Genomic DNA, 19,995 nt, shown 5'->3' on the forward strand with positions numbered 1-19,995 from the left:
ATTGTTATTATTATTATTATTATTATTTTTAATGATGAGTGTTTTTAACATGAGTTTTTTATTTGATATTTTATTTCTTGTTGTATGCCAAAAATGATTTTAGTGTTTTTATTGTGAATTTTAAATTAAATTAAATTAAATTATATTAAATTATTTTTTATCTTGTTGTATGCCAAAAATGATTTCAGTGTTTTTTTTAAACAAGTTTCATTTTATTTTATTTCTTGTTGTATGCCAAAATTTTTTCAGTGTTTTTTAACATCAGTTCTTTTATTTTATTTTATCTTATTTTATTATTTCTTGTTGTATGCCAAAAACAAAAAAAGAAAAGAAAAGATTTTAGTGTTTTTTTTAACATGTTTTATTTTATTATTTCTTGTTGTATGCCAGAAAAAAGTAGTGTTTGATAATTTTATTTTATTTATTTTATTTATTATTTATATCATTTATTTATTTTGCAGTTTTCAAAAATGTTTTACATATTTGCAAACATAAATGATAAACAAAATATTTTAATGATTTTAAAATAATTCAAAAGTACAATTTTTAATTTATGGAAAAAAAATTATGTTTAATAAAATAATTAAACAAAATATCTTTATGCAAGACCTCAGTACTTGCTAGCGTCTTATTACGTTTGCATACTATAAATAACTTCTCAAAGGGCGATAAGAATATCAGCTCCATTAATGACATCAACAGTAACGTTCAGTGACACAGGAAAATCACGTATGTTCTCTCCATAACTGCATAAAGACTGTCAAACCCTTGTTTATCAAGAGTGACTAAACACTGGAATACCCTCCATAAATAGCCCACAGCAACTAAAGTGCTACCAAAGGGAAAGCCCTGCATTCAATGCAATGTTAGCAACGTGACAATATTTTGAGGACAGGGAGTGTCAAATCTCAGTCTCTTAAGCAACAAGCCCATTGATTTCCACACATCTTTTGTTTACGCTTATTCAACACCTTTTAAATTCCTCTAATCATCTTTGTGTTTTAATTGTTTTGAGCAACGTAGCGTTTGAACTCTTAAATCATGTGTCAGCGCACAAAAAAAAAAAAGGTAAACACATATAATAAGACTTCCTTGTTTTGTTGTGTTGTTTTGATCAAATCCACAAATGACTCATAACCAATGTTGACTGAAAAGCTCCACAGATTTATATCAGACAGACAATATTTTATTCTCAGATCTGAGTCAATGTTGCGAGATAATTTTATCTCTTCACGAGAGGTCAAGTGTGTTTTCGCTTCTCAGGAATCTTGTTAAAAACAAATAAACTTTTACTCAAGCTCCATAGTAGTTTCTCTGTTTCCCAGAGTCTTTTGAAGGGTGGTGTGATGTTTGTGAACTCTTCGCGATCTGACATCACTGTGTGTGTGTGTGTGTGTGTGTGTGTTTAACAATCAGACAATCAGCCTCTGTGTGAGAACTCAAGGGCAAAAACACAGAGACGTATGGATGAATGAGAAGGGGCCGGTTGGGAGGGAAAACAGCTGTCAGAGTGAACAAGTGCGTCTGTCCCTTTGAGGAAATGTGAATGATATGAAATTGATTAAAAAGGAAATAACTCTGCCCTACTTTGAATACACTTGTACATGCGAGGGGCGTCTGATTTTTGAGATTATGATGCCTGAGAGCGTATTAGGGCTGTTATCTGCCCTCTTTTATTTTGTGACCCCGTTCTGTAAATCTAACATTGGCATCATACATAAAATGTAATGAGAATAGAGACTAGACATAAACACACAAAATCTGAGAACCCTGTGATCCGAACCTTGACCCTCGTCTCACTCCCCCTCTTTCTTTCGGTTGATCTGTCCGTCTCTGTATCACGCTCTGTCTTCTCTCTCAATGGATTGAATATGCTCTTTTAAAGCGGGGTTATATAAGCGCTGTGTTTGTTAGTCAGTCCGGCTGGTCAGGTCACAGTGAACTGCAGAGGATTGAACTCTTCAAACTCTTTTTCCATGTATTTCTAATAAGAAATGTTCAAATTAAATTCCTAAAGGTTTAAAATCTCTGTCTGGTGGTGAACTGCGGGAACTTCTAAGGTCTTGGTTTGGAAAATGTTTGTTTGTCTTTGTGTGTGTGTGTTTGTGGGGGAGAGAGAGAGTGAGACCGCAACTGTGAGTAAGTTTTTGCTTTTCATTACCTCTAGTTTCGTCAGTCTTTAAAGGGCAGAGGGGTTTTGTGAGACCCCATTCTGAGTCCTCTGATGAATGTGTTTTTATAATAGTAAACCCCTAATTGGCAAATCTAATGTCAGCTTTCTCCTGATTCTTGGCGGTATGAGAACAGCTTCAGACTGAAGATAATTAGGTGTTTTTTCAACTATGGGGATCTCTGGCCCTGTGGACTGGAAAATAAGCTCTTAAACACACTTTTCACTCTCACTAGTTTATTTAATTTGTTCATGTTTATGTCTATGAAATTCTGTCATTTTTGTTATGCACAGTTAATTTCCACCACATCTTTAAAGTGCCCCTATTATGGATTATGAATGGTTCATATTTTGGTTTTGCGAGTCCCCAACCACAGGTCAAAAAACACTTCAGTTATGCATTTATGCATTTATTTTTACCTTACTTGCTCAATGACTCCCAAACGAGTTGCTCAACGATTCATTTCCTCCTTTGCGTGATGCTAATCTGCTGTGATTGGTCCGATGACCCAGTCTGTTGTGATTGGTCTACTGCGTACAGCGCATTTCAGACCATTACATTAAACACCCAAACAGCCGTGGTATGCATTAACCCAACGCAGAAACTTATTGATAAAGCACTGCAGTTTGTACACCAACGTATTGCACTATTCTTTATCATAACTCCAAGTAAACAGCAACAAACATTTACTATTCATCAACAGATTTCTAGACAATTGCGAGCGAACAGATATTGCTGTTAACCAGAGCAAACACAACATACACAACTAAATCTGTATTTTGCATGCTACAGAGTCAGTGTTAATTTTTACAGCAAATTCTGATTTAGCCTTAGTCATAGTGTTTTGACTAAAATGCCATTTAGTTTTAGTCATATTTTAGTCATCTGAATTAGTCTAGTTTTAGTCGACTAAATATCATAAGATTTTAGCTAACTAAATCTACAGTAGATTTAGTCAGCTAAAATCTACTAGGTTTATTTACAGTGTAATGCATTAATTAAAGGGGTCATCAGATGCCCATTTTCCACAAGTTGATATGATTCTTTAGGGTCTTAATGAAAAGTCTATAACATGGTTTGGTTAAAATTTCTCAGTGGTAGTGTAAAAAACTCCTTTTTTACCTTGCCAAAATCAGCTCTGCAAAAATCATCCTGTTCTGGTCGGGGTTGCTTTATATGTTAATGAGCTCTGCTCGCCCCGCCTCTCTCTTCTCTCTGTGGAGTAACGAGCATGTTTACTTTAGCCACATTTAGCCATGTTTAGCCACTAAACTTGCTAACTAGCACATTATTAGGAAAGGCAATTGCAAAGATTCATTAAAAAAAACCTTATATTCACTTCTGCTGTAAGTGAAGCTGGATCACGAATGATTCACACAACGGATATATGTAGATCAGGAGGCGCATTCCATTCACAAACAAACTTAATCCACTGCATCTTCAGTGGCTCAGATGTCGGGAGTAAATGACGACCACTATGTTTATTATTACATCCAACAACAGAACACCTCAATCACTTAGGAGCCATTCTTGTTTACGTCCCTGTTCCGGCATCGAAACAATGGTGATCAGACTGTTACTGCTCATTTAAGGTGGGTCTAAGGTAAGACGGTTGTGTCAATCAACTATGTTGGGAGCAGCACTCTGTCAGGGTGTCGTCACACAGACAAGATGCTGAAAATGACTTGATTTGAAAAAGGGGAAATTATTTTTACAGATTAAATAAAAACCGCTGGGTGGATTTTTTTTATCATTATAGGGTAGATGTGTACACACACTGCCAACACATATTTATGTTCACTTATGTTCAAAACTTAAAAATCTCAAAATTAATCATTTGAAAGGCATTTTAAAATCAGACATTGCATTACCACAGAAAATGTACATCAAAATCATATTACAAAATGTAATGTAATGCTGTTTTGTGCAATGCCTCATAACCAAAAAATGCATTTCTGTTAAACTTAGGAATGCATTAGCCAATTAGAGACACTTCGATTAGTCAGCACTGAAAACATGAAAGCTGTTGTTGTTTGGGCATGCTTAAATAGCTTTCATAGCTTTAGTGATTATAATGGGAGTTTATGCATAATTTGCACTAGACTACTAACGTCATGGACTGACATATTTGTCAGTGAAGTCAGAATTTGACATGCCCAAAACGCAGACACAAAACAAAAATGTTTTTATATTGTTTTTTATATCGATATTAATAATCATTATTACAATAATAAGGGCAATAATCTACAAAAATGATTTATGTCACAATATTGGAGCCCCATGAGTTCCTGTTTTTTACATGCTTCACGAGTTCACGCTTACATATAGTTAGCCGGAGTATAGTAATGTGTATTTGGCGTGCTGTCCGGGGAAGGGCTCCGAGCTCGGGAATGGCCCAGACCCAGAGAACCCCCCCTAGGTGTAGTGAGAACTCGGAGTGAGGAGATGGGGTGGTGGAGGGATGCTGAAAAACCGTCAAAAGGATAGAGGTAAGTCAGCTGTATTTGAATGTATAGCGTTGATTGACTTGAGTGGACTCCTGTTGTGTTAATTAGGCTAGGTATCTGACACGCTCCTCCCGACCCTTTTTAATAAAACATCACATATTTAGATTTACAGTTTTAAGGAGTCTGTTGTTATTGACAACAATTTAAAATACTGATTAAAGTAATTGGTTAAATTCAAGTGTTTGACATTAAAGACCACATAGTATGGTGATTATAAAAATTGCCCTCACTGATGTAAAAAATTATCATGGAAATCAATTCTGGGGGCAAATTGTCACACCCCTGAACTCTTTTTTTTTTCCCTCTTGTGCCCATATATGAGTTAACCTTGTATCACCTGTGTCTTAATTAAGTTCATTGTAATCACTGTCTTTATAAGTTGGTTTCAGTTCAGTGTTTGTCGTCCGGTCTTCGTTCGCCCCTTCCTCACACGGTACTTGACAGAAGACCGGACCTATAAAAAGAAGTTAGTGGCGTGTTTACCCCGCGTTTTGTTTTTTGTTTTGATCAGTGTTTTATTTTTTTCTTTATGAATGATCCTGCTGTACTCGTCCTCCTGCTGGATCTCCAACTACGCCGCCTTGGTTGCCAAAGCCACCTGTTCCGCCTTGGCCCTTCGGATCCTCGGCTTCGCCCTGGCTCGTCGGCTCTCCGTCTCCACCTCGGGCTCAACCACCACCTGCTCCCCCGCCATCGGTCAGCCCCCGGAGTCGTCAGCCTTTCCTCATCATTGCTCCTCCCTCCAACGGCTCCACCGTGGGCAACCGTAATGGCTGCGGCCTGGGTCCCGCCTGACTCCTCCTGCTCCAAGTCCCTCCTGTCTTCTCCCTGGCTCCTCCCTCCATCATCACCTCCTTGGACCTTGTTTATCGTCCTCCTCCCGGGAGTTCGTCCTCCACCAGAGCCTCCTCCGGCACTGTCTTCCTGCCAGCCCTTTGCCGTCCCCTGTCACCATCCCACATCCACTCCTTTGTCCTCCTCCTAAGTCCCCCTCCGTCCCTCCCTTTTTTTTTTCTCTACGGCGTGAGGTTGCACCTTCCAGGAGGGGGGCGAACTGTCACACCCCTGAACTCTCTGTTTTGGTTTTTCCCTCTTGTGCCCATATATGGTTCTCCTGTTCTTGCCCTTGTTATGTCATTATGAGTTAACCTTGTATCACCTGTGTCTTCACCTGTCTTGTTGGTTTCAGTTCAGTGATTGTCGGTCTCATCAATGTGTACGTTAGTGTTTCTACCCTCCTGTTGTGGATCTACCTGTTTTGGAATTACCTGTGGATTTTAATAAGACTTTATCTTTGACCTTCGTCTTCATTTGCCCCTTCCTCACACGTTACGTGACACTAATGGAAAACTTAATTTCTGACCCTGAAACATACAGTTAAATTTTCACTCTTTGTGCATAATTTAGCATAAAAAAATAACCTCATGATTGGAAATGACACAAAGTAAATATTCTGTTCTCATGCAATATTTAATTCTTTTTCTTTTCTTTTTTTTTCTTTACACATCACGTCTGATGTTTCATCTCAAGATTTTAACCTACACTATTGTCTCCTTCATAAACTTCTGAATAAACTTTGTTAGTGGCAAAACTGTTGGTTGGGATGAAAACTGTGGGTCATAATGTGTGTAAATGTGTACATAAATGATTTTGTGGCCACACAATAATAAAAAAATGGTTTATGATTATTTAACTCTCATTTTACGTTGGCATCATTTTAAATGTAATATTTAAAAAAATATTTATATATTTTAGGATTGAAATCTAAGAAAAGGTTAAAGCATTAAGATAAATATAAAAGGCATTCAAAAGGGATCAAAAATAATGAATTTTAAAGCAACCTTCATATGAGGACAAATAAATATCCATTTAAATTATATAAACACTCCTGTTCAAAGGTCAGTATATATATATTTTTTAATTAAACTAATCTTTCTTTATTTAGCAAGATAAAAAGTGATGATCAAAAAGTGACTGTAAAGATTTATAATGTTACATAAGCTTTCTATTTCAAATATATGCTGTTCTTTTAAACTTTCTATTCATCAAAGTCTTCTGGGAAAAAAATCGGCTTAAAATATTAAGCATTGACAAGAATAGAAAACGTTTCTGGAGCACCAAAACTTATATTATGATTTCTGATTATTATGTGACACTGAAGACCAGAGTAATGGCTGCTGAAAATTCAATCAATAAACAACTGACCCCAAACTTTTAAAGTAGTGTACAAATTTGTATGCAGATTTGATTTATATTTCTTACTGTTCAAAAACAGCACTATCAATAGAATCAAACACAATTAATCACTATTAATCTCATGCTTTTCTTGGCTTCTTTCACAGAAGCCAGGTTTAGTGATTTAATTGCTTTTCTAATCCATTGTTAATGCACTGGTAGGTGTGAGATGGCACATTTGTTGTTCTTGTGCTGTCCTTACATGACTCAGTGCTTAAGACACAAAGTAAACAGACTCTTAATTCACGCCCACTAGGCTGAATTTGAGCACTGGCGGCCGTGTTTACTAACGTGAAGGATCAGGTTCAATCAGTCCTTAATTCCAAAGATGCATCCAAGGGTCATCAAGGGACAAGACCGTAATGAATGGATGCAGCGCTGAAGGTCATTAAGGGATTGACATTCTGTCCATAAAATGTCCAAATCTTAAAATCTCCCTGCAAAACCCTCCACAAAGTCACGTTGGTTTGTAGCGACTCATCCGGACCTCATTTGGCCCCAATCATGCATGAGCATCACTCATCATCAACCACTGGTCATTGGTCATTCAGTGTCACATAAGGACAGACTGACCACTTCATTGAGCTGATTTACTGACCTTTAGGAGATTACCGGGAGAATCGGAACGTAATGGAGTTTACTAAATGAATTAGCAGAGAAAGCGTTTGGAGAAAGCGATTGACTGAAAGCGTATAAATACACAACCGTGAGAAAGAGACATAAGAGACGTGCCAGCTTTAAATCTGGACCTCAGTAAGTTGTTTTTGTTATGAGGCTTTAATGGTTGTGTAATGGAGTCCTTTATTTTCAGCAAAGCTAGGGCATCGCATTCGTCCCGAACTGACCCGAAGAAAAATTGTGATCGAAAATATCCTTTAACCCCCAAAACCTCAGCAATCAAAATCATAACTCACTGTTCCTTACAACTGTGAGTAGATCAAACAGTCATTGCACAATGTTCTTTTTTAGTTCAAGAAAAAGAACAATTCTGAACATGTGCGTCATTCTGAAGAAAGGGAAAATCAGGAAAAGAGAGGACGCAGTTGGATATTTATTGTGGTCTTTTGTTGGAATCTGCAGCAATCTCACAGATCTGAATAATAGACTGGGTAATTATTTCCAGATGGCCACAATGCGTCGTTTAAAGTGAAGAGAGACCTGTTGAAAAACTGTCAGGGAGGAGAAGAAATATGCTCGCCATCCTGAACACTAATCAGAGGATGTGTTCCAGTGCTGATAGATTCACAAATCTGTTTCTGAAGCTGCAGCAGCTGCCTGAGGGTACAGGCACAAAGAATTATTTCACTTCCAAATGAATATTCTCCCACTAATTACCAAATCTTGAAACAATATAACTGATGTTAACCCTTTTTTAGGCCTGCTTGTTAAAAACATTCGAAACGTGCCATAAATCCTATGCTGACAGTCGAACCAAGACTCTGAATCAGTAGACGCAGCTTCGGCGGGATTCCAAAACGCTGACGCACGCTATTGTTTTCTCCATAGGAGAGTTGTAATACATGTTGACAGGATTACTTTTAACAGAGTAGAAACACACCTAAAACTATTGTATTAAATGTTTTGGACATCACAAGGATGAGCGGTTATGACTAAAAATAATCATTAGTGGTAAATAACAAGAAAGGAGCTACGTGATTTTACATGCCGCACGCTTTTAGTCCACATAAATGAAAGCTGTGTTGTGAATTTAACGTGACAAGTATTTTTCAATCCATTGGATATATTACAGGGTACTTTAAAAGGACAGTTCACCCAAAAATTACATTTCTGTCATTAATTCATTAACTCACCTTCATGTTGTTCCAAACCTGTGAAACATTCGTGCATCTCCAGAACACAAATTACAACATTTTTGTGTGTCAGTCTTTGATGCGCTTTGACGTGACTATTTTAACTATGACCTTACTACACTACCTGTCAAAAGTTTTTGAACAGTAAGATTTTTAATGTTTTTAAAGAATTCTCTTCTGGCCACCAAGCCTGCATTTATTTGATCTAAAATACAGCAAAAGCAGTAATATTGTGAAATATTTTTACTATTTTAAATAACTGCTTTCTATTTTAATATATTTTAAAGTGTAATTTATTCCTGTGAATAAAACTACATTTTCAGCATCATTACTCCAGTCTTCAGTGTCACATGATCCTTTAGAAATCATTCTAATATTTGACCCTGGACTACAAAACCAGTCATAAGTAGCACGGGTATATTTGTAGCAATAGCCAAAAATATATTGTATGGGTCAAAATTATCGATTTTTCTTTTATGCCAAAAATCATTAGGATATTATGAGATTAGTTAGTTAGGTCAGTTTCCGAGTTTGCTGCCGTTTGTCTTTGCATCATTGTGTCACGTCTGTATAAGATTATGTTCCATGAAGATATTTTGTAAATTTCCTACTTTAAATATATCAAAATTTAAAACAGTTGAGTAAATATTTTCAGGATTCCTTCATGAATAGAAAGATCCAAAGATCAGCATTTATCTGAAATTAAAAGCTTTTGTAGCATTATACACTATGCCATTCAAAAGCTTGGAGTCAGTATAATTTTTTTTTTTTTTTTTGGGAACGAAATTCTAGAAATTAATACTTTTATTTAGCAAGAATGCTCTAAATTGATCAAAAGTGATGATAAAGACATTTATAATGTTGTTTCTACTCAAATTCTACTTGTTTTCAACATAATAATAATAATAATAATAAATGTTTTTTGAGAAGCAAATCAGAATATTAGAATAATTTCTGAAGGATCATGTGACCCTGAAGACTGGAGTAATGATGCTAAAAATTCTGCTTTGAAATCACAGTAATAAATTAGAAATAACATAAATAGAAAACAGTTATTTTAAATACTAAAAATATTTCAGAAATTTTGTATCTGTTTTAAATAAATGCAGGCTTGGTGAGCAGAAGAGACTTTAAAAATCTTGCTTAATTTTCGCTTCAAAGGTGAACGAAGGTCTTACGGATTTGGAATGACATGAGGGTGAGTAATTAATGACAGAATTGTTATGTTTGGGGTAAACTATCCCTTTGAAATATATTAAAACAGTTTCATGAATTTCATAATATATTTGATATACATGTGATGGCAAAGCTGAATTTTCAGCAGCCGTTACTCCAGTCTTCAGTGTCACGTGATCCTTCAGAAATCATTCTAATATGCTGATTTGGTGCTCAAAAAAGAAAAGAACAGTTGCTTTTTTCATACATTTTTAGACTTCAGGATTCTTTGATATTAACAAAGTTGAAAATAGCAGCATTTATTCAGAACAGAAACCCTCACTGTCACTTTTGATCAATTTAATGCTTTCAAGAGTTTTGACCTGTAGATCAGTATCACATAATTGGAGGTCACATTGGTCTCTGCCAAATTAAAATGGCCTCAGTGTAATGAAATAAGCCATGTCATTTATGCACACTGAGATTTTCCTGCGGGACAAAGGTTGTCTGGCCAGTCAAACATATACTGCAGACATGTAATTGCACAGTAATGCTATAATGATTCATGGGGGAATATTGATTAAAGCAGATACAGATCTCTGGTTGTATTAGCTATAGTGGCTTTAAGCTCAGGATAAATTGTCTCTTTTCTTAAGCTGAAGGTTAGTGGATTTGGTCAGACTTGAATCTTGAGAGGATTCCTCGAGAGGACTGGGACTTACCTGCCATAAGTCAAATCTATTCAATTGGATAACATGACTGGAGAATGTTTAATACACCTTGTAGGGATTTAGGCAAGCAGTGCTAATTTGGAAAATCCATTATAAAATCCACTAGTTAGGCCAACCTGTGCTCTTTTGAGGTTGTGTGTGCTCAAATACTCTGTGTGAAATTTTTTTGTGAATTTACGAGTAACATTTGGTGTAAACATACTTGGTTTGCAGTCATGCATGCTTTATGACGCAAATAGGAGTTGTATGTATGTAAAATGCTTTTTTGAGGTCTTCACATAAAGTTGAACTTTTAAACTTGAACTTTACAACAACTTTACTCTTTTAATATGAACATATTTGGTCATGATCATCAGCCTTCTCTATAAAGTGCAAAGTGAAAACAAACACTTTATGTTAGTTTTAAACACCAATTCCATAAATGAATGTACTTGAATTATACAATATGCAAATATAGGATTGGGTCTCGGTATTGGCAGAAACTCAGTATTGAAAGACTCGAATCAGATTGGGGGCACAAAAAACCTGATCGGGACATCCCTAATAGTAAGGAAACAGATTAGTGAGTGAAAGTCTAATTCGGTTTCGTAATTGTTATTCAGTCATTTAGGAGGGGTTACATTAAGTTATCATCCAGTCAAAGGATGATAATACAATTAGTAATACAATTAGTTTGAAGTCTTAAGAGCTCAAGTGGAGCTTTATTCCGCTCCGGTCTCCATCACCCTGACGACATCACTGACTCAACCAAGCTGCTCATGTAACATACCTAAACACATATATGTGTACATGTACATACACCGCAGCTCAGTTTCCACATACTATAATGGGAAAACAGAGGAAATGATTTAACTAATCTGTAGAATATTTATCATATTTCATACTTGGATTGAATATTGCTGTAAATAAAGAGCAATGCATGAGTTTGTTTAATAGTATGCATTATTTCGTGTAGCGTGTCCTGGGTGGCTTAAGGACAAGGTCTGGCTGTAGTTACAAATAATCCATGGCCCTTGGTATGTCTAATTATTCAATTAGGTCAAGACACTGATATCCATAGCAATCCAACCCAGTGACCCAAGAGCTGAAGGACTCAAAACTAACCAAAGCAACTTCCAAACATAAACCGTGTTTCATAATAATTGAACATTAAAGGGATAGTTCACCCCAAAAAAGAAAATTCTGTCATTAATTAGTCACCCTCATGGCATTCCAAACCTGTAAGACCTTTGTTCATCTTCCGAACACAAATTAATATATTTTTGGATGAAATCCAAGGACTTTCTGACCACGCATAGACAGCAATGCAACTGACATGTTCAAGTCCCAGAAAGGTAGTAAGGACATTGATGTGCATTCACAAGAGTACAACGATGTATGTGTGTGGTCCTGCTGATGTTGCTTCATAAAATTACAGCTGAATTACTGATGACACATAGACTATTTTAAAGAGGTTATGTATTTTTTTTATTTTAAAATGCTCCTTATAATGTTAATAAAGTTTTTTTTGCACAAAAAACACAAATAAATATGTGGAAATACTATTATTTTCAAACCTTATTCTGACCCTCTGTCTAAAACAAGCTGTTTTAAGGGATGGTTCCTATAAGAATTGTTACATAAAAGATGTTTACATATAGTCCACAAGACAAAAAAAGGCTGAAATGATTAAAATAAGCCCCTTCAAAAGTTTGGGAACCCTTGGTTCTTAATACTGTGTGTGGTTACCTGGATGATCTAAAAAGTTTTTCTTTTGTTTTTGTTTTGTGATGGTTGTTCATGAGTCCCTTGTTTGTTCTGAACAGTTAAACTTAGCACTGTTCAGAAATTTTCTCCAGGTCTTGCAGATTCTTCAGTTTTCCAGCATCTTTTGCATATTTAAACCCTTTCCAGTAGTGTCTTAATGATTTTGAGATCCATCTTTTTACACTAAGAACAACTGAGGAACTTAAACTCAACTATTAAAAAAGGTTCAAACATTCACTGATGCTCCAGGAGGAAACACAATGCTTTAAGTGTCGGTGGGTGAAATTTGAAGATCAAAGTAAATTATACTTAATTTGTCTTCTTGGAAACATCATCTTCTGTTGCTTCCAGAGGACAGTACTAAATGGGGAAAAACTAAACTTCAACAAAATACGAAAAATTTGCATGTCATCATCCTGTTTAAAAGTTTTCACCCCCCGGCTCTTAATGCATCGTGTTTCCTTCTGGAGCACCAGTGAATGTTTTAACAGTTGTTTTTGAGTCCCTCAATCGTCCTCAGTGTGAAAAGATGGATCTCAAAATCATACAGTCACTGCTGGAAAGAGCTCAAATATGCAAAAGATGCTGGAAACTGAAGAATCTGCAGCTCCTGGAGGACTTTTCTGAAGAACAGTGCTCAGTTTAACTGCCAGAACAAATAAGGGACTCATGAACAACCATCACAAAACAACAACAACAAAAAAAAAAAACAGTCGTTGATCATCCAGGTAACCACACACAGTATTAAGAACCAAGGGTTCCCAAACTTTTAAAGGGGGTTATTTTAATAATTTCAGCTATTTTTTTGGTCTTGTGGACTATATGTAAACATCTTTTATGTAAAATATCTTACTCAGGACAGTATTAAATAAAAAATAGCATGCATTTTGTATGATCTCTCTTATTTTGTTCAAATTATTCACATTTTCACTGATTCTGCAAGGGGTTCCAAGGGCTTCATCTTTCAACAAATGTTTCTTTGTGAACTCTCCATGACACTGTGCCTCAATTACAAAACAACAAGTCCAAACAGCCCCCAGACATGATCCAGGATGCCATTAAAAATAATCTATTGACTTGTTCCTTACGCTGGGATCCTCTAAAGATATTCAAAGATGCGAATGAGCTAATTAAACCGTCAAAGCAAACATTCTTTCACCCCATTTGTCCTATTGACAACAGATTTAAGCTAGTGGACTGTGTCAGAAAGCGACTGTGCATCTGTATACTGTATCCAGTGTAGACAAGATAGTGGCAGTGATTGTAATTTCTATTTGCTTTTGATGCAACACTCACATTCAGCGCAATCAAGTGTCAAGCCGTTAAGCGATTGAATGGCAGTCGTCTCTGGAGGCAGTGTTTACACAAACGACTGCGCCCGGGTGATGTCACTCTGGCACTAAACGAGCCATTTTTGGAGCTTGATTAAATAAATGCTTTCCTTGTAATGAGAAGGGTTTAAGCTATGAAACTTGCAGGATGGTTTAATGGTACAAAGACCTCTTATATGCCAAAAGATCAAGGCAAATTAAATTTCTCATGTCATGACTCCTTTAACAATGTCCTTACTACATTTTTGGGCCTTGAACATAGTAGTTGCGTTTCTGTCTATGCAGGGTCAAAAAGCTCTCCAGTTTCATCAAAAATATCTTAATTTGTATTCCGAAGATGAAAGAAGGTCTTACAGGTTTGGAACAACATGAAGGTGAGTAATTAATGATAGAATTTTCATTATTGGGTGAACAAACCTTTTAATGGCATTATTGTGTCATCTAATACTGTAGCTCCTAACACTGTCAATTAAAATCACAATGAATTAATTTTGGCTACAGAACGGATTTAGAATTTTTTATAGATCATAATGATCTCTGTGCTCACTTAAAATCTTGTGTCAAACTGTATAAGCACATAAAAAATACATGAAATATGAGGATATTGCTTAGGTTTCTGCATATTTTTTCACTGCCATTTTTTCCACGTTAACTTCCTTTGAGTAACTGGACTACAAAAATTTTAGAGAACACATCTGTTTATGTATAACCCATATTTTATTTTATGTTAATCAGTGTTTTCTTTCTTTTCACTGTTATAAACAAAAATATCAGAACAGATTTTAAGACTTCAATTTCAAGTCAGATCACGAAAATGCTAAAAATATATTAAGATGTTTATGAATTATTACGTAATGCTTTCCAGTTATAACCATAAAACCTTACATGATTGGAAATGCCAGAAATATGTTTTTCAGAGAACTGATTTTGTCCCGTTAGTGGTTTGGTATTAGTTCAGTTCAGCCTGAGGAGCATATTTGTGCTTGCATAATGTTCTAATGCTTAAGCTTCGTATACATGGAAAATGATTTAAATATAGTACAAAAAATAAAAATGAATAAATTAATGTTTAAACGTTTGATTGCTTGAACCCATGTTGTCATTAAAGTGGCCCTAATTATATTTAATTGAGGTTATCTGTTGTTTTTTTTTGAGCCTGTGTAATGAGTGCCCACTATGAGGTTTGACAGCGCCAGTGTGTCTATATATAACATCCATCTGTTGAAAACTGTATGGATGCAGCCTTAAAAAATGGATTATGCATAAAGAGAGAGGGGAGGGCGAAGAGAGAGTGGGAGATGAGATGCCTAGAGGGTTAAAAGCGGAAAATGAGGCAAATCTGAGGGTGACAAAACTTCTCAGCAGTTGGCAAGCGAAACATTTCAGTCATTTTTGCCTCGATACACACTGACTAATGAAACACTCTTTGCTGTATATAGACCGGCCGTATGACTGACAGCTCACATGCTTGCCGCATTTAGACCGCAATAGAGTGGACAAGAATGGTGATGATGATGTCGGCCAGAAATATGAAGTGGCCGCTAGCGATGAATGCGATTGGACAGTTATTAATATCATTAGTGCTGGATTAGCTCTTTGGTTTTTCCCCACTTCAGTCCCTCTCCTGCCAGCACCAAGCATTACACTGCTAATCTCATCTCCCTCCAGTAATGACACATTCACTATCTAGTGTTTACGGTCATTTTTGAAAATTACAGAGAAAAACAAAATCATCTAGAGCAGAGTGCGAAGGCAAGGTTAATTCTCTGCGTGAAAAATGGCACGATTTGGGCTTTCGGGGAAGTGCTTACACAGAGTAATGAGGCTACTGAAGGCGTTAATGAGTATGTGGGAATCATTCCGCTTTGAGGTGAATCAAGTAATCGCTTTTCGGAGAAGTATTTTAAGTCGCACGCAGCATGTCGCCTACATGACTAATCATTCCGGGGTATGCTAATGGATGCTAATTTATGCTAACATAGTTACACTGAAGATTATTTCTGATTGGGCCATATGGGCTGAGTGGGTGGGCCTTATTCACACACTTTAAATTCTCATAACAGATTCCCCTCATTTCACTGAGTCAAGACGGAAACCACGGCAATCCTGGTACCACGGAAACCAACAGTTATAGCGCTGAGCAATAGGAAGTGGGTGGAGAGGCTTCCTTTGAAAGTTCAGCAAAGATCAGGGAGTATCTAGTCAAATTAAAGAAACACATATACGTGATTTTTATCTGTCCTTTTTGCATCTGATCAGATCAGACTTTCATACAGATCCTCCGCACAAACAAACTCCACTTAAAACGCACATAAACATGTCTTTTTAAGTGGACGTTCACTGAAATAGACAATATTTAGTTGTTCTGTCTAACTTGGCTTTCTTTATTATGTGAAACAGACCCAAATTTAAGTCATTATTCACTAATTTTCCTTTTTTTTAGTGAGCTGTTAATCTTATTTTGATTCATTGAGTTGAACTGGATCAGTCTGATCATGAATTTGTTTAACTTCTGCGGAGGTTCAGCATTTGTGTTTGCAAATGCAATTTCAGTATAATCTATTTTTAACAAATCTATAACTTGACACAAAGGGACAGATTTACTAACAGCTTGCGCAAGCACAAACCCTCTTTTGGTGTTGAAAAACTACTGTCAGGATTTACAAAAGACATGCAGTGAAAAATTAGCAATGAAAAGGTGTGGACACCATCACTTTTGCGGCTGACCTTATTCCATATGCATTTTAGGAGTGGCCCTTTTAGACAGAAAAATAATGGGAGGAGAGTATATGATTTATTAAGGTTTGCGGTAGTCAGTTTACTGGTATTTGTGCCTATAATACTGCCCAAAAAAGCATATCTTAAAGGGGATGCAAAATTCAAAATTCAAATTGTATGGACACAACCACCCTACAATGATAAAAATTCATTCACTTCTTCTTTTTTTTTTAAATCCCCCCAAAAAACCCTAAACAGTCTCAATTATCAAGCTGTTTTTATTTTGTGAGCAGTATGATGTCATATTGTTCAAGCCCCGCCCACATCCGCTAATGGAGTGCCCTGTATTAACATATTTCCTCCCTCAGCCAGTTGTACGCTGTCTGCCATTTTATCTGTGCTTGAGCAGCTGTACTGACAACAATGCTTTGTAAGCAATGCAGGTGTTTTGTATTTGGATGTAAAAGTGGACAAAGAAGTCATTTTCTCCCGACATCAGCGCCACTGAGGACGCAGTGGATTAGTTTAGTTTTTGATGGTAACATGCCAACAAATACACAAGAAACGAAAGAGAGGGGCGGGGTGAGCAGTAGCTCATTATCATTTAAAGAGACATGCATCGAAATGGCTCGCTGTGAACAGAGCTGTTTTTGACAAGGTAAAAAGGGTGTTGTTTTACAAGACCATTGAGGAATTTTAACCAAAGTATGTTGGAGACATTTCAAGAAGATCTAAAGAATCATACCAACTAGTGGAAAATGGACATCCGATGTCTGGGACGATAAATCGTTTCCGAGATCTTCCGAATGCATCGCGATTCTCTTTGGAATTGATTCTGAACTGATGAGCAGATGGCGCTCTAAACTAGTAAACTACTTTTTTCCGCACACTCAAATATTCATACAGAGGAGTGTTGAAGTGCACTTGTGTGTTTGGCTGAGCCATGTAATTTCACCTCAGCTTAGAATGCTTTTCTGACACGAGATTAATGTAAACACAGCCCACTGTGAACACCTTTGTAATTCGCTTCAACCTTGAATTGTATGAATGATTATTTTAGGTTTAAGTGCGTGTAAGGATTTGCAAACAAGCAGAGCACAGCTGTTTCTAAAGCAAGCAGTGCCATCTGTTGTTCAAAACTAAGCTCAGAATCGATTTGAAAGGATTGTGTTCATAAAATCTCAGAATCGATGCTGAATTATTTCTCGATTCGCGTTGCAACGATTTATCGTCCCATCCCTACTAATTTGTTTAGTAATTCTGGCCCAAAGTGTTTATTATTTTAAATAACTTGACCTGTTTAGTGAATGAAACACTTTTTTTTGAAAAAAACTTTTTAAATATATATATGCAATCTTTATGAAATCCTTACAATACATTTACTGTATCCACATTTTTCTTGAACGCAAAAGTCTAGAACGATGCTTTACATTTCCAGTTTCTGGTGTTTCTAGTCAAATTAACGAAGCCGATAATATAACGTTAAATCTATGAAAATAGTTTTGATGGACAGATCTGATGGTATGCAAAATAAGTACTTTACTGTGACAGCCAACAACATGGCTTAGCTCTATGGATATTTTTATATTTAGTTATATTGAAAAAGTATCAGTTTAATTAATTTAGTCGTTCTTTTATTAACTCCGTTTTAACATAAATTTCTATGCAGACCGGAACACGCGAGCACCCAAAAAGAAGTTAGAATCCTTCATGGCAGCACTCAACGGTTACTCAGGAAAAAGGTGGATATGAATTAATCGATTCATTCTGCAGTCTATCTATGTAGACCTTCTGTAGCCCTGCCCTTCTTCAACACTGCACTCTTTGTCTTCTTTCATCTGGTTTGTATTTCCACAGTGTGAAGGTAAGGTCATACAAATTTATGAATTAATCATTTGTTTTGAAATCTTCCCGGTTTACTGATATTTGTTATGACTTCTGCAATGCTCATGCTAACTTTCGTTAATTCTACAGTGACTCCAGAAAAATAGGAATAATTACTCTTCAACAGTAACAGAGCTACCACAAAAGCTGAAGTTCAAAGACAAAATTCTAAAGAAAGGAGCAGACTTGTTTCTCTGACGCATTAGGTCTATACAGAACAACTGTCAATGAAAGCTTAAAATGCTGATGCACCTGGATCACAACCTGAAAACGTGTGTCTGTGTTAAACCATCACTTTGCTTGTTTCAAATGGAGATTATATCATATCCTACTAGGCTCAATCTGGATGGTGTAATCCCAGACCCCCATCCCCTATTATACAACACACACAGTGGGATTCATTTATGAATTAGAAAAAAAAAAAAAAAAATCTGGTATTATTAATCTGAATGTACAAAAGACGAAACAGAGACACCTGGTGATCGTAATTTAAACTGCAACCTAATGTACAAGTAACAAGTATATGACTTGCCTTTTGTGAGGCCTGTGATATAAAAAGTCCAAAAACAAAGAGCCAAACTGTTTTATAGGATTTCTTAATTGTGGAATTATGTTTTTTTTTTTTTTTGTATGGGGAGGTAGAACACAGTGATCTTGCTGTGCTCACTCCTGCATTACTGACTATGACGTAACAGTATTAAATAACCAGAGCTCAGTGCATGATCAGAAGGTGAAGATACCTTTTTTTAACCATCTAATCCAATCTTTTCAATTTTGATGAAGCAAATAATGTTGCTGTGACACGTGGCCTACTGTATTTCAACGTGCTATATTTGTAATGTGATGCTTGGTGCAGTACAACTAAAAATGTTTAAAAATAATTAAAATGAAATTCTGTCATAATTTACTCACACTCACGTTGTTCCAAACCTGTAAGACTTCGTCTTCTAAGGAACAAAATAACACATAGGAACCTTTTGAGTCTCAGTGCGAACAATAACATTTTGAGATTCTTCAAAAGAAGTTCTTTGATGTTCACAGAAAAAAGTCATACATTGCACCAAATGGTTCTGATTTGTAGAAGATGATAACATGATAGTGTGGTACATTTTTGAAAAAAGGGGAATCATTTTGTGTGGGGATATAGCATGACACCAGAACAGCCATATAAGCAAATATGGTTAGGCATACCTTTAGGTACTTCGGTGAGATCCTGCACCAGTCATTACTGCCATAGAGATGAATGACAATGTTAACAACAGACTCCTTTTTTGCTTCCGCCACATAACTTAACTACAGTTGTAAACTTTGTAATTATTGCATTTTTGTTACTGAGGTTTTCCTACACAAACTAACAAGCACGCCACATACAGATGTTCAGTTGTTGGGTCTGTCTACACCATTACACTGCTCTGCTTTGTTTAACACGGGAGATTTTACTCATTACCTCCATCATTTGATTTAACGAGGCGTCTTTGTCCTTTTCCCACAGCAGATGAAGTCAGCGTCTGCTCTGTGTGGCCGGTAGCAGCGGGTGTCTGGAGGGGGATCAATCGCCGTTATTGTTGCAGTGTGTTCAGACGGTTTACTCACGCACTGAGCCTCAGAGTAATTAACGGAACGCCAGTCATGTACGAGTTTTTGTCTCGACATGTCGCGCTGAATCAAGCGCTACTCTAATAAGATGAGGAAAATCAAATGATTGT

Source organism: Labeo rohita, chromosome 16, assembly GCF_022985175.1.
Source record: "Labeo rohita strain BAU-BD-2019 chromosome 16, IGBB_LRoh.1.0, whole genome shotgun sequence".
Taxonomy (NCBI): Eukaryota; Metazoa; Chordata; class Actinopteri; order Cypriniformes; family Cyprinidae; genus Labeo; species Labeo rohita.